A 15,314-nucleotide genomic window follows, 5' to 3' on the forward strand; every position below is an offset into this window, starting at 1 on the left:
CGGAGGTTGCTATAAGCTCTCTACAGTATATATCTCGTTGCTTGGATGTCGTTTCCTAGGAATATTTTAACCCGCGGGAAAGCGCGTGGGGTGTATCATACCCCACCCCTACATAAAAGTGGAATATTCCTAACTTGTGAAACTAAAATTCTGTGCTGCATTCAGTAGCTGAGTTTCTAGTTGTGATTGGCTTTCAGAACCGCTTTTTCTTTGCCTGCGTGTTTCAGAAAAAGATTTATCGGTATTTTGTTGGAACTGGGGTATGACACACCCCACGCGCCTGTTCGCGTAAGTGTTTTTCTGACCGAATATTTAGTTCAGAAATTTATTTCTAGAGTCTAACAGTAAATATTTCTACTCGCAAGTGATTTTAAAGTACTTGACATTAAATTCTTAAAAATTTCTAACTGCATTATGGTAAAAAGAATGATTCCCTATGAGTTGGAGATGCAACGCCTGTGAGATTTAGAAGAAATATTTGAAAACGATGAAGATTGCATTTCGGAAACTGAAGATGAAACTAGGAATATCTTCTACACTGTTTTTGGTTTCGCAAAAGATAAAACATTAATTCCTGATGTTCCTAAAAAAGGAAAAACTGTTCTTAAGCTTTCAACATTATATAAGGATCGTACTATAGATGATACTATCAGAGAAAATAAAACATCAGGAATTATGTTTTTATAATATGACTAAAGGAGCAGTGGATATGGGGAATGAAATGTCAACCAATTATTTAATTGCCAGTATAACAAGGAGGTGGCCAATGGTAATTTTCTTTCCTGCACTGAATAGTGCTGTAATAAATGCTTGAATTATATTACATTCAACTGCTAATCCACCAACCAGAAACAGAAGTCTGTTTTTGAAGGACTCAGCATTACAATTAATGAAAAAAAAAAAAAAGTATTGAACAAAGATCAGAGATTAATACTTTACCAAGAAACTGACGTACTGCATGCAAAACAAAAGCACAATTTCGACGAAGAATTAAAACGAATACATGAAATTTGAAACAACTATAAGTGTGAAAGATGTGATAAATTGCCCTCGCACCAAGGACAGAAGAACGTGAATGCAATGTTTAAAATGTGAAAACATTCTGTGCCAAGAATACATGAATGTATTTCGTTCAAAATGTAAAGAAATAAAATAAGCATTGTGTATTAGAGATGCAATGAAACTTAGAGGCATGATGTTTATTTTTTATTTTCATTTATCTTAATTTTAACTCTAAGATTATTTTGGTAATTTTTTGAAACCCAATTATTATTCACGTATTTATAATACACCAGAACAAGGAAAACAGCTTTGAAACAAAATAAAACTATTTTTATCGTATTTTAAATACTGGAGTATGATACCCCACGCGCCCACTCTTGTAACTTTTCTTGGTGCGACTTCCGCAGGGTTAATAGAATTCGTATACTTACTATTATTTTATCCCATCCCAAGTTTTTACTATTATTTTATTCATTATTAATCTTACTATTCCATTTATTTTTATTATGTTTTTTTTTCCAGTCAACTGCAGCCCTGCATTAAGCCGTTTGTTACACCATTTCATGGACGTCAACTCCTGTGCTCAAGAATACCTAAAATATAATAATAGTGAGGAACGAGTATTCTGGAACTGCTGAATGCAATTTCCAAAGCGGAAGCCTTTCTTCGTTTTGCAGTTGTTAACATTGAACCTTCGAATGGTTTCGTCGTTGACATAAAGTTTCATATTGGTAGCTATTTTCGCATACACTATTGTCAGGTAAAAGACCTTTGGTATCGTTTCTGTTATCGAGACCAGATTAAGGTATCCCCAAAAGCTGATGATTTGGCGAAAGACTTGAAACATAAAAATAATCGCCAAAATATTTACGATACGGTTAAGTTGAAGGAACTTCCGAGGGGGAGGGAACATAACAGATATTCGTAAAATTAGAAATATGTAATGTGAATTAAAATTCCTCCAAAAATCAGAAAACAAAATAAGTTAGCGAACTATAAGATTAACGCGGAGTCATGAAACTGCGGATATCTTTTAAAATACCTGATTATATTTGCGTTTCAGGACGCTTTTATCTTCATTTAAATAACAACTGGTTACGGCCTATGACGCGCTGACGTTTGGCCGTAACCAGTCGCACTGCCCATAACCTTGCGTAATAATAATATTGGACAATCAATATTGGGATCCATAAATTTGTTTAATGTAGAAATGTTGAAATCGTTTCTATGTTGACACTTCAGTGTTATACCTTCTCGGTGTATTATAGTGCCGTCAACAATATTTTCTTTAATCTAAGCAAAGTTCTGGCAGAGCGTTTAGGCGTTAGCAACTTAAAATCATTCTTTTTCCTCCGTATATACCGCCGTACACCCTCTGGGGCGGAAAGATACGTTGTTTGTTACGACGCGAAAATAACTTTTGTCAACTTCGACAATATTACCAGTGCCGCCTATTTTAACTGACGGTCTTAGATATGGCCGGCCGACCAGTGGCCGAACGGTAAAGACGAATAACGGTAAAGGTTCGAATCCCGCGAACGGGCTGGGTGCATGGGCGTTTTCGGGGTTTTCCCATGTGGAACGTGTATACGAGCCAGTTTTCCTTAGAAAGTCCTCCACGAAGGCATCATCACTTTAGGCAGATAACCCTCGTGTGCTTTGCCATAATTAATCTAACCCAATCCTTAGATATGGCTTCAGACTGATATATAATATACCAAGTCTGCATGGCCACAGACTTCCCTTATGTAACTGTTCCAATAATCGACGTGCAGGCCCACCAGCAAACGAGCGGTAAAGTCACTGAACATTGGTAGTTCAACCTGGTTTCCTTTTGGGGCAAACGGGCTGGGCGTTTGCATGATGTTTTTGTGTTTTCCCGATGTGTAACGAGGCCCACCAGCGGCCGAGCGGTAAAGTCGCTGAACACTGGTAGTTCGGTCCGAGGTTCGAATCCCGCGAACGGGCTGGCTGCATGGGTTTTCCCCATGTGTAACGTGTATACGAGCCCGTTTCCCTTAGAAAGTCCTCCACGAAGGCATCCCTCCCCCTTAGGCAGATAGCCCTAGTGTGTTTTGCCATAATTAAATACACCCCACCCCACCCGATGTGTAACGTGTATACTAGCCAGTTTCCCTTAAAAGGTCCTCCACGAAAGCATAGTCCTCCCCTTAAACAGAGAGCCCTAGTTTGCTTTGCTATCTACCAAACCAACCAATCGACGTGCAATGATTGATATCAAGTTGACAGTAACGAAATTCAAGGGAAGTTAATTCTAAACACCATGCATAAATGAAACGAATTGCCGTTAAGAAATTGATTCTCGATCCTTAAAACCAATTTTGAGAAAGTAATTTTTTCTCTCCTCGGCAGTGATATCTTCACATATGCATTTCGGTGTTTCGTTTAAATTGAAGTAGTGTTTCATTTCATGGCTTTTCGTGCATTTTCTTTCAGCGTGAATAATTCCTTGTTCCTGAAGCAGTTGCACGGAAGATGTTTCATCGTTAGGTAAGTCCCAAATGTTTAAATCCATGTTTTGGTAAATATAATAACACAAGAGTTACCGCTACACTTTTAGAATTTATACTCTCGTTGCCAATTTTGAAAAAGCATTCTATTGGAAGATCATTTGGATGTAAAAGAAATTAAAATGTTTTAGGAAGAAACGGCATTTATTGGCTAAGTAACGAATTTACGTTATAATATAATAAACAAAAGTTTATTTGTAACGTAATAGGTTAAACAGTAGTTTAAGTTAAAATCGTGTAACTTAACGATTACGTAATAGATTAAAGTTTAAATCGTGTAACTTAAGAGTCGCACGATTTTAACTTAAGATTTGTAACTAAATACTTAAATGCTTGTTAGTGCTCTACATTTAGTATTTATGACAAAGAAAGCCTTCCTGTGATAGAATTTCAATGTTTATGAAAAAGTACAGTAAGACCCCGCTTAACGCTGTTTCGTTTAGCGCTGTTTCGGCTTAGCGCTCTTTTATTTCAACCCGGGGATTCCACGAAATCGCTCGCAGCATACGGGGATTCCCCGAAATATTATGCAGCGATAGGTTTCAAATACATATCCGAAAGAGTGTACTTGTATTTCTTGTTTGGTGCGGTATTGTACAGACATATTTTGAAGGGGTAAATGTGGAAGATGTCGAAGAAATAATTCAAGAAGCAGCGGCTAGTCTTTCTAATGATGAGCTCAAGGAATTAACTGAACAAGAAGAAAACAAAAATGTTGACAGCAGTGATTCAGAAGAGCAAAAGGAACTTTCGATGGCGTTTGTAAAAAGGAGTTTGTGTACCATAACTGAAATAATGGATCAATTCATTGAAAATGATCCGAATTTTGACAGGAGCTCAAAAGTAAGGCGTGGTGTTAGAGATGCTCTATCCGTTTATGAAGAACTTTGAAGAGAACAACGCAAAAGAAAAAGGCAAACAACATTAGATGCTTTTGTCACAAAAAGGCAGAACACTGAAAACGCGGAAAAATATGACTGACTGAGGATTTTTATTTATTTATTTATTTATTTATTTATTTTTAAGAATATTCGTTTTGTTATTTATATTTTGTTTTTATTTTTGCAAGAAATAATAATGTGGTATTAATTTGGGCTTTAAGAAATAAATGTTTGGTTTTATTTTTATTGAAAAAACATACTTTTTAAATTTAATACCTAACCAATTTCCTAGCCATCTTCCCCTATTTACATGTAAAGATAGCCTCGTTTAGCGCTGTTTCGCATTACGCTCTACTTTGATGGAACGCATCCCCCGCGTTAAGCGGGGTCTTAATGTATGTATCAGGAGTTTTCAACCAAGGAAGAATTCGCTCCTGGGAGGGGGAGGATTTCATAGATTCATGAGGGGAATGCGATCAGCCTTTTATTTATCCGTTAAGAATTTAGTTTTATTTTATGAATTAAAAAAAAAAAACTTTTATTCAAGTTTTGGTACTTATGAACATTTTCTATAGTTTTCCTTCTTTAATTTATAAAATACATTAAAAAGTAATCTAAATTAAAATAAATGTGTATGTGCTTTTCGAGTATGGGAAAGGGAAGTATGGTCGTCTAAACAATGGTAAAAAAGGTGCATGAAGCAAAAAAAAAGTTACTGCTATATATGATTCTACTCATCCAAAACTGTTGAGTAATAAAAACAAGAACTGCTAATTTGATGTAGGTAATCAAAAAAGAAATTTTTAAAACTGAGTTTTCTATCGCCAATGGTGATTTTTTTGGATGAAATTTTAAAGCTTTGTGAAATATAGTAGATCTGTGTATATTTAACAATTCTGATTGATGGAACTGATTCTATTTTGATCTATTCTATTCTGTTCTGATCTATTTTATTCTGTTCTATTCTGTTCTGATCTATTCTATTCTGATTTATTCTGTTCTATTCTGATATGGATTCTATTAAAACTTATTTATATTAACTAATTTTTTATGGTATTATGTACTTCTGAATAAACAAGTATTTTCGGATTTTTGCGTATTGCTGGTTCCCAGTAATATTCACGTTTAACCAGCTTCCAATAGAATCACAATTTGCATTTGATTGAACCTTAAATGGATTTAAGAGAAAATATACTTGATTCTTTAACGGAAAATATACTTCATTCTACACTGCCCAAAAGAAAGTTATAAAATTAACTGCTGAATTTTTAGAATAACAAATATTAAAGAAGAAAACGGAAAGAAGTTATTTTTTTGTCATCGACACATTTTTTGTAAGAATTTGCTGTGAAAAATATAAAAATATGCAAAATATACGTTATATATTGTTAAAAATATTTTTTCTATAGAACGCTATATTTCCAAACGTTCCAGAAATAAATTAATAAGGAGTAGAATTTTATTACTCGAATGATTAATAATTCTTTTAGTTTTGTAACCTTGTCAGGCCAAGAAAATATTCTCACAACATTCGCTTTGCAAAGCATTTCAACCTATTCTTTGATTCAAATTACAATGAAATTCTTCACATTTTACTTATATTAACTTGTATTTATTCCCTTAAAGTGATGCTTATTATTTTTTAATGTTTTTATGTTTACAAGCTGGGAATAACTTTATTTTAATTTGCGGTTAGCTAGATATTTTTTAACGATTAAAAATTTGGTGGTATAAAATCCGTATAGCAAAAATATGATAACAGATTTTAACCAATATACCGTATTTGCCAGCGTATAAGACGCACTTTTTTCTTTTTTTTCTGAAAGACTGGGTGCGTCTTTTTGTACGCCCATACTCAGTTTTCGATTATATTCATTACTAGAAATTTCCTCTAATCGGAATTGTGCGATTTTGAATGGATCACAGCTTCACATGATGCTCTAAAAACAGAGACAGTTGTTAAATCCTTTAAGAAGTGTGGAATTATTAATGCACTGAATGGTATAGAGGACAATTTGTTGTATGAGAACACGGATGCTGATTTAGAAGAGGTTTCAAGTGACTCTTCATTTAGCTCTAAAGATGAGTGTCTGGATTTTGACGAAGATTAAAAGGTTTTCTTACCCAGATTGGGTATTTGCAGATAGTATTACTTTGCATTTGTATTACTTTATATTTAAAATACTGTAAATTCGTGATATTCCTTGAAAAATGTGTATGGACAAGGGGGTTCGTCTTATACGCCGACAATTACGGTATATTAGAAAGAGAAATCTAATTTCTGAGATTTTAAAAGAATGACAGTCGAAGGGAAACTGCACTTGACGAAGCTATAGGACCAGTTCTCGCCAAATCAACCGGAGAAGACTGGTTTTGAAAAATTGGGTGACAAATTTAAAATTGAATCAGTAGTTTTTGTCAAATAATAAATTTGGAGGAAAAAATGTCTAAAAGCCTTTAGATTTTATATTACGTTTGAAGGGGCTTTTTTTCGTTTACATACACCTACACGTTTGGGCTAAAAATATTTAAAAACAGCATATCTTTAGAATTTCTGTTAGTCTCGCGCGCTGAACACAAAAATGTTTTATTCCGTAGTGTTGCCACTGCTCGCTATAAAATTGTTGACTTTTTTAATCAAAAATTCTTTACAAAATATAAAATAGATTATAAAACAAATTCGAAATTCAAAAAATAACTTGGGTTTCCAGGGGCCCATGTTCGGGTGGAGGACTACGCTATTCAAAACTGAACTGCTCTAGATATCGTTGTTTTTTTCCCAATGCAAGAAACATGCGTACATTATGTACTTTATACGTACATTATTTATGCAGATTGTTCATTATTTAATTTCTTTAAATACAGTACTGGACAGTAACATTTAGTGGCAACAATTTGAAAAGTGATTTAACGCTTTTGGTGATTCTACGCAAAATACCGTTTGGATATTAAGAGCTCTTTTGGGCTAAAAACATGAAAGCTTTAATCCTGTATCACGCGATTATAAGGGGAAAAGTAGTGAAATTCTGAGACGTAATAAAAGAAACTATTTAAAAATTTCAAATTGTAGCTTGCAATGTGTTCAAAATGAAATGAAATAAGTAAAAAAATTGTAGCCTTTTAAAAAAATACTTCTTAAGGGAGATGGCTAGTATTTACATTACTCACCGGGCAACATGTGCACGCCGTCGTACATTAGGATTTGAACCCACATGAAATGTCTCTCACTACCAAAAATAAAAATGTCACATCAAATGTCTCGACTGCTGGTGGCGTTGAGTTTTGTAATTTCATTCAGTTCCCTAACTGCCAACCGGTGTAAAAGCAATGAAAATAAAGCAGTAATAATAATAATTACAAAAAGAAACTGCCACCTCAAAAAAAATCAAAAATTGAGGATGCACTTAACAATGGATATGAACAAATTAATTTTTAAAAAATCTAAATTAACTGAGAATTTATTAAAAGATGAATGTTTTAACCAGGGGGATCCCATCCTTTTCGTCGCTAAGAGCACATTTTAGAATATCTGTTGGACGGCAGGCACCATTTACTTTTTTTCAAGGCGATTTCATAGTTGGATAGAGTTGCACATTTAAAAAAAAAGGAGAGAGAGAGAGAGATTGCTCACATTTCGCTTCGTGTTGGGCCCAATTTGATACATGCACAAAAAAAAAAGATTTATCGCATTTAGCTTTGTGCTGGTATCATCTATGTTGGATGCAATTTCTATTTCATGCAAAATGAGAACTTTCACATGGAATTTTTACAGAAACTGAAACATTTTTATTGTGATTGCACAGCTTCCGTTAAATGAATGGCATTAAATGAACCGTTAAATGAACGACGGGCACCGTTGTGCTTGCGGGCATGCGGTTTGGGAACTCCTGGTTTAAACAATGAATAATTAGCACTATAGTTATAAAATTTATATAAATGAAATTGCAGTCTGCAACTTTAAAAACCAATGAAGACTGACTTGCAATGACGTCGGAGGTCATATGAATATATGTAACTATGATGTCATGTGCTACATTTACTAGTCTATACTTGTCAACTTTACTGTTCTTGTCTTGCTACTTTAATTAAAACATTTTCGTCAACACTGTTACAAGCATCAATTAGCATTAATTTTTTAATTTGATTTCAATACTAAGCTGCGAGTTTTTTACATATTCTTTTATGAAAATGATTTACAATGGACACAACTGAGAGTTCAGTGTCATAGTTCACATTAATGTCAAAATGTAGTTTTCTTTCGCTATAAGAAATGGATTGCAGTGTTGGTATACTGAAAATGTTTTAGGAATTTTCATTAATGGACATTATTTGTATTCCACAACAAGCTACTTATCAGTGAGAATAGAAAAAAGGTTTCCAGGATGCTTGTGAAACAGCATATGTACTCCATTTTGAATGTTTCATCAGTACATATTAATACAAATTATTGCAGAATTTTCTAATTCAAAATAAAATTTTTGGGTTTTTCTGTTACTGTATACGTTTAAAAATTCTCAAATGTTTTAATGCACTTTGGTGGGTCTATGCGTGAACAATTTTAATAGTGGCACTGAGAATTTCAAACTTAAAATTCATAAAGCGTGTTCTTTTATTTATTTATTTTATTTGTTAAAAACTTCCATGTTGGTCCAACGTTTTCATATTACCTTTATATTTTTTTCCCGCATACAGCCCGTTAAATATATTTAAAATTATTCATTTATTCCTCTCCTTATTTATTCTGCAATCATGTTTATTACCTGTTAACAGGCATAGAAATCGCTCAATCTGTATAATTACTGTTAAGAACTCTTCACATGTTAAATTTTCGCTGTCTACAACTATTTTAAAATGATACTTGAATGATTTAATTGCAACATCCCAGAGGCCTCCAAAATTGTGTTCCCTAGGTGAAATGAATTTCCATTCAATATTCTCGAGAGATAAAAAATTAGCTAGAGTTTATCTAGGAATTTTAATTACCTTATGAAGTCTTTTTATTTCTTTGTTGGCCGAAACAAGATTTGTGGCACTGTCACAATATAATGCTGCGCAGTCCATTCCACTAAATTAAAAAAAAAATAATCTGCTACATCTCCGTCTGATAGCAGATTTCCCATTATTTGTTGACACACAAATTGTTTGTTTGTAAGACATACAATACAATGAAAAACAACTTCATGACAAACAGATCGACCATTTAATGGCCAGAACTTTCTGCGCACGTGACTTTATAATGCGACTGCATCAAATTTTTTCATCAAATACAAAAACATTTTTTGATAATGTTCAATAACTATTAATAACACAAATTTGTGAATTTTAGGTAATATTGTCAGATGTTTAGCAAAATAAGTAAGATTTGTCTTACCTAAACAGCCTCTGAGAACTAAAATCAGAATCCAGGTAAGGATTCACATTTTTTAACTTACTTTTAGGCAAGACAGTTCCGTGCTGTATTAATTGGTGGATGTCCTTTCCAAAGCAATTATTTTCTGTTTTATGTATCACGCTATGCTGAACACTAATTGGTCCTGAAAATCTTTCTCAGGGCCTTTTTCAAATAATCCTGAAAATATAACTAATAACATATAAAATAGTTATATAATTATTACTTAATTTAAGTAAATTATGTAAAAGGTTATTCACTTTTATCTCAGATTTATGTCCGAGTTGAATAATTTCTGCCCACCAGAAGCGCCTGACCACACGATTTCTGATACACTAGCTTATCAGGATTCTGATTGGATACCATGGTTGAACAGATGAAAAGTTCTTAAATTGTGGCCGCACTATGCTGAACAAACATCTTATCATCCATAGGCTTCTTTTATATCCAAGGCTATCATTGAGTCTGTTCGAGGGCTATCATTGAGTCTGTCCATAAGTAGACTTGAGTCACTGCTAATTTCAAGGCGATAAGGGCGTTTTTCACCAACTCGGGCAATAAGACAGTGACACATAGCTCAAGCCTCGAGAATCATTAGGCTCTTAAGAGGAGCAACTCTTGATTTGCTCAAGATTAACCTTACCAATGTTCTCCCAGAAGAATCTACAAACTTGCAATAAACTGCTCCTCCGAAATAACGTTCATAAGCATCGGCAAAACAATGGATTTCAAGATTTTTAGATTGATCAACCACTACATGTTTGTATTATTGATGTTGTTTATGCTCTCTAGTGTCAAAAGAAATTGATGTAGTTCCTGATTTTCTGCAGAAGGAAGTCCATCATTCGAATCAATTTTAAGATGGCAGAGTTTCTGCATAAAAATCTTTGCTTTGGCTATAGTTGGGCCAAAAAGACCAAAAGGATCAAATAATCTAGCAACTGAAGATAAGACACATCACTATGTATGTGATATGAAAATCTCTTATGTATAATGATAACACTACACTCTACTTTAAAGAAAATGCTATCCTTTATTGGTTTCCATGAGACACGCAAGGATTTTCTTTCAACTGGATCAGAGAAACTGTATTCTTTCCGATTTAGAGAACGTTCAAAATGATTTGTGCATCATTTATATGCAATTGGCATGCCTTCTTTTTGCAAAACCACTATAAGCTGCTGTTTGCTGTTGTAACTCTTTGGGCTCGTTTAACGTCGAAGCTGTGCAGCATCATCCATGGAGACTCGTACAGCAGGAAAATGTGATCCTGCTAGTTGATGGGCTAAATATAATCACCCACACAATCCTATTGCCTCTGTTTCTGCCAAAACGGAAGGCACTTAGCTGTGACCGCTAGTGTCAACTGGCTAGTCACTAGTCCAACTGGTCAGTAGATTGAAGTCAAGCTTTCGGAAGACTAACACACAAAGCTAACAGACAAAATAAAGCACACGCTATACCTAATAAGAGTAAAGAACCAAGGTGTTATGACTGTGGAAGTATAGGGCGCATAATGTATGTGCATCCTTTACGCACATGCGTAAAGCGTTTGTGGCTTTGAGGTCCGGATTATAGATCATTCCGGATAATAGACGTCCGGATTACGGTACTGTATTTTAAAATCATGTCACAGATCCAGACCAGAATCCCATCTGTCTACATTTACTCAATGATTCATGCTCCCGTTTATATCAGGCATGCCCAACATGTATCCCATCGTTTGGTTTAAGAGTTAGCACACTTACAATATATGAGTAACCTAAATACACAGCTGGAGAATCCTTTTGAGATGCCACTAAAGGAGAACTGGAAAATTCAGTCTCTGAGCTAGTCAATACCCATCTTAATTTAATGTGCATTTCATATTTTTATTTTCTGTTAATTTCTTTAGCAATAAGTGGTAGTGAATTGTGAGCACCAAGGACATGCATCTGTTTAATTTAGTTGAAATAAAAAGGTTATTTAGAACTTTCTTCTGCAGTATTTATTCTTCAAAGACATATCGAGTATTTGCTACTTCGTCTTCTATACAGAGTTCACACTGTATACTTCTAAAAAGAACACACTGAATAAAATGTTATTTACAGCCAGATCATTGTGAAACAGGGACACAAATACAGAAATGATATCCCTCTGTACAGATGGATAAAAATTTCGAGATCACGTTGGTGTAGCCTTTGTAGCAGGAAAAACAAAATTGGGGATATCGAGATTACACACGGCTTGCTGCGTTTTTACCGCTGAACTCTCTGCAGTTTATCATGCTCTAACATTTATGTCAAAAGAATGTTGCAGGACTTTCGTTATCTATACACATTCCTTGAGTGTACTAACATCATTCAAAGAGCTTGAGTGTCCTAACATCATTCAAAGATCTTAAGTATAAATTCACATCACAATATTACCAGAATCTTGAAGCTTAATCAGACTAAAATATCGGGGATGTCAGAATTTTATTCCTGGATCCCTGGCCCGGGTGGCATAAAAGCGAATGAACTTGCTGACATTACAGCTAAAACTGCTAACTACTATATTCAATTCCCAGATTCCACTTATAGATATTATTACGATGACGAGTCTTCACTACATAGTGTAAAACAAAGTCGCTTTCTCTGTCCCTATATCCCTATGTATGCTTAAATCTTTAAATCTATGCAACAGAATTTGATGCGGTTTCTTTTAATAGAGTGATTGAAGAGGAAGGTTTATGTGTATAACAACATCCATTAAATAGTGGAAAAATACTGTTATTTTTTAGGTTTCTAATGTGATGTCGTAAATAATTACATTTTTTCCGCTTACATTGCAAATGCAGGCTGAACCCTACGAGAGTTATCAAAATAATGTACTAAGTATTGTACACATTGAAAAGGACTACAGATTTAAAAATTGCGGGATGTAGCGTTTGCGGCTATCAGCCGGCCGGGGCTGCACAATACTCACAGGATGTGGTACCGGAGAAGATGTATTGATTCTCTGAATCCCTCTGATACCATCGGATTTACCCTTCCAATTTAAACATTTACAGTTTCCAGTAAAGACATCTTTTGCAATGACCATTAATAAATCGCAGGGTCAAACCTTCAACGTTGCAGGCTTAGATTTCAGCGTTGACTGTTTTTCACGTGGCCAACTGTATGTCGCTCTTTCAAGAGTAACCTCTAGAGAAAACATGTTTGTATTGTCTAATGACAAGAAAGCTGTGAACATTGTATATAAAGACATTCTGTAATATATTAATTGTTGTAAAAATAAAATAAATAGGTAAAAATGTAAAAAGTAAATAAGTAAAAATGTAGTGTATGAATTTAGATATTCCAAAGATAGCAGGAAATCTTCATGGTATAGGGAAAGGGGGATTGTTTTACTCCAAATTTAACACGTGCGGGCCACGGGCAGTAATGAATAAATCAAAACTACTGGATTGATTTTAATTATTTTTTCAGTGAGTGACATCTATAATAATAAAAGCAAGTGTAATGTGTCTGTCTGTCTGTCTGACCGAGCTCTCCAGCCAAATCTATCGCACGCAGGGACCTGGAATTTTTTATACGGAAGCACAAAGGGGCTGGCCACCAGACCTCGAAGCCCGATTTTCGATTTTTGAATTAGAAAAATTTAAAAAAAATTATTTATAATTAATTAATCACGGTTTTTTTGACTCACTGATATTATTATTTGTTTTCAAATAACGTTCGATTGTAACAATTGATTTCTTTATTCTAGCGTTAGTTTGCTGTTTTGACGATACATTAAATCGATTAATTACAATTCATTTCTTTTTTGTAGCTTGTGGGGGGGGGGAAGAGAGAGAGACAGTCTACATGTCCTACACTACTATTCCTGCGCTATTCACTTATCTGCATTTTCTAAATGCACGGGCAACGCCGGGCGGGTACAGCTAGTAGGCTATATATTTTATACCCGTGCGAAGCCGAAGTGAGTCGCTAGTTTTTAATAAATGTCAGAGAGGCAGAGTGAGTCGCTAGTTTTTAATAAATGTCAGATGACCAAACGATTAACGATCTGAGAAATGTTAAATCCACAATTGAATGCTGGCTGTATATGGCAAATAGAGGAGAACAAGTTATCTTGACCCGGTTGAGAATAGGTCATTGTCGATGGACTTGGGAATATCTGCTGAAAGGCAAGAAATCCCCATTGCACAAATTGTAATGAAAATCTGACAGTAGGCCGTATTTTGTTATAATGTTGGAGTTTTACTTATCTTTGCCAAAAACATTTTAAATGTTTAAAATCGGATTTAAACAAATTAATAGGGAAAAACCATCATCACAAGTTGTTTCAGTTTTTAAAGGACACTGACTTTTATTATATATGACACCTAAAATAGACACCTTTATATACGACACCTAAAATGTATATCATTTTAAACAAACCTAAAAGGTATAGTAATTATACATATGAAACTTTTAACATATTTTGTATTCCCTGTTTTTAAACCATTTCTGGGTGCAGATAACCTCGTATGGTTTTGTGCCAGAAGCTGCAATAAATCAACCAATCAATCTCTTTGTTTAATAAAAGCTGTTCTGTTTGAAATATGATCTTTTATAGATGACTTTGGATGAGCCGTTAAGCTTCGAATGACGTCCTCACTTTCTAACTAAATTTGCAGCATTATACACAAAAGTCATCAATGACTGTTATAAATCAGCATTATACACAAAAGTCTTCAATGACTGTTATAAATCAAACTTCTGCCATACGGCTCTAACATTGTAAACATTGCTTCAGTACTCAGATTCTTCAGTGTACTTTCAGTTTGCTTTGTTAATATGAAAAAATTATTTCTATGTCTCATTTGTTAAACTGATAAGTATAAGGATTTATAATAATATTTGAATAATATAATGTATTAATACAATATCATTTACGTAGTTTTATAATAATGATCATGAGTAGATGGCATTTTAGTTTTATTAGAATTTAAAAAATCACTATATTATGAAGATTAATCAGAATTTTAAAATTGTAATATTTTGGAAAAAACTATATGTTCTCAAATTTAAACATTCTTTTAATTTTTAGCTTCATTTAATTCTTTCTGGTACTTGTATTTTAATTTTGGATAAAATCCAATCTGGGAAAAAACAATGAAACTTTCAGGGAAAAAAAGTAACTGTAGTGGAGGACACATCTTTAATTTAAATAATGTATAGATACGGAACTATACTCATTATAATAATTTGGAACACCATTTTAAAGAAATTCAATGCTACCAGCAAATCCATACAATCAGTTCAATGCAACATCAATCTTTGCTGTAAGCTCTGAGAAAGGAGCCAATTCTAATAGTAATTGAAATAGCTTCATTTAATTCTTTCTGGTACTTGTATTTTAATTTTGGATAAAATCCAATCTGGGAAAAAACAACGAAACTTTCAGGGAAAAAAAGTAACTGTAGTGGAGGACACATCTTTAATTTAAACAATGTATAGATACGGAACTATACTCATTATAATAATTTGGAACACCATTTTAAAG

This window comes from Stegodyphus dumicola, chromosome 5 (assembly GCF_044657685.1).
Source record: "Stegodyphus dumicola isolate Sdum_Otavi_A_Nest chromosome 5, ASM4465768v1".
NCBI lineage: Eukaryota > Metazoa > Arthropoda > Arachnida > Araneae > Eresidae > Stegodyphus > Stegodyphus dumicola.